Genomic DNA, 2189 nt, shown 5'->3' with positions numbered 1-2189 from the left:
TCTTTCTACTGCTCTCCATCCCAAAACATACCTCCATTATTAGGTATCCATTGTTTCAGCACAGATCAACACTGGCCTCCATGCTTGGGTACTGAGATGAATGAGGTGGACAAGATCTCTGCCTTCATAGTGTATGTAGCTTTGTGGGCAAGATATATATATATCCCTAATATGCAAATAGATTGAAAGGCACAACCAAACAACTGAACAACCAGTTGTAAAGACTTGTGCTGACGACCAGGGGGCACACACAGAACATGGCGGGCATGATCAGCAGGCAGCAGAGTGTGGAATATGGTGGGAATTGACCACAGCGGGATAGTGGATCAGGTGAGTGGGGGCGCCAGACCAAGGTCGGGTGCTGGTCGCTGTCATTGGGGCGAGCCTCTGATGGTTACTGAAAATTCTTTGCTCCTGCACTCTGTAGGCCCATTGGGCGCTTGCATCTGCTACCAGTTATGCCTGGCATACAAGTCCTTTGGTTAATCTCCCCCCTTTCCCCCACCCTCCCCTACCTTCCCTCTGAGGTTTGACAGTCTGATAGATGTTTCTCTGTCTCTGGATCTGTTTTTGTTAATCAGTTTATGTTGTTCATTCAGCAGATGAGTGGATTAAAGGTAAAATGTTTTAAAAGAAGGAAGTGACATCATCAGTCTTTACCATTTGTAAATGTATGTGTCCATAACATGGAGGTGGGACTAGAGAGGAAAGAGAATGAAATCTAGAAGTATAATTAAGATTTGATTCCAAAATTTTTAAGTTTGATAAGATCTAGTGGTAGTAAGCCTGTAGAAAAACAAACATTCTCTCATACCCTGTTGGTGGAAATGTAAATTGGTTCAAATTCTTAATAAACAATATGATAATATGTAACAATTAAATTTCTAGAATTTATGTTATAGATATATTTGCATGCATGCATGTATTTTCTTTGAATAATTGTGAACAATCTACATGTTCATCAATAGAGAAATGGCTTCTGATGGTTACTGAAAATTCTTTGCTCCTGCACTCTGTAGGCCCATTGGGCGCTTGCATCTGCTACCAGTGCCACCCCAAAAGCACCCATGGCTAGCACCAGAGCTGTTGCTTACACCCGCTCCCGGCACCTAGCACCTGCCCCAATAGCTTGGTGCTGGCAGTGGGTACGAGAGGCGGTTGCCAGCTCTGATCACCCTTCAGGAGCAGGGAGAGATGGAGAAGCCCTGTGGGGTGATCAGGGCAGGATGCTGGCGCTGGTACTCACTGCCAGTGCTGGCCCTGCTCATACCTGCAGCTGGCGCTGGAGATGTGGCTTGCACCCACTGCTGGTGCCTGGCACCAGCCCCAATTGCTCCACACCATCAGTGGATGCAAGAAGGGTTGGTGCTGTGGTGGTGGCAGAAGAAGGGCTGCTGATAGACAGGGCACTGGGGGGGCTGTGGTGGGAGGGGCTGGGTGGGGACGTGGAGGATGGGCCAAAATCTGCCCCTGTGCCCAAGGCAGCCTCAGCCTCACATCCCACAGTTCCTTTCAAGGTGCACAAATTCATGCACTGGGCCCCTAGTACAATATAATTGATTGAAATAATAAAAAATAATAAGGCAGAGGCATCTAAATTGATGTAGAAAATTGTCAATGTGTATTGTTAAAGGGAAAAAGTGAGTTATAGCTAACTACCTAGCTCAGCAGTTCTCAGCCTGTGGATCGCGACCCCTTTGGTGGTCAAATAACCCTTTCACAGGGATCACCTAAGACCATCCTGCATATCAGATATTTACATTACGACTCCTAACAGTAGCAACATTACAGTTATGAAGTAGCAACGAAAACAATTTTATGATTGGGTCACAACATGAGGAACTGTATTTAAAGAGCCAGAAGGTTGAGAACCACTGACCTAGCTATATAAGACAGATTAAGTAATTGGTAACCATCCTGTTAGCCATAACTAAAAGCTAAACCAAAGTGAACAATGCATTTTGAACAAGGTATTTGTGTATGTGCAGGGGAGTGCCTGGTTACAAAGTCATTGAAGAATTATAGATCTAAGATTCAGGAAAATAAGAAAATATGGAGAAATAAACTCAGTATTTAGGGTAGCTTTTCCACTATAATTGCCTGCTGGTTCTTACAGGCATCTAAGAAGCTGATAAATTGTACATAGGGCTTCATGAAATTCTTAGAACTAAGAGAGCAAAATACAAAAT

This window comes from Myotis davidii, unplaced genomic scaffold, assembly GCF_000327345.1.
Source record: "Myotis davidii unplaced genomic scaffold, ASM32734v1 scaffold916, whole genome shotgun sequence".
Lineage (NCBI taxonomy): Eukaryota > Metazoa > Chordata > Mammalia > Chiroptera > Vespertilionidae > Myotis > Myotis davidii.
The sequence above is the reverse complement of the archived record's forward strand: the minus strand, read 5'-3'. Positions refer to the sequence as shown.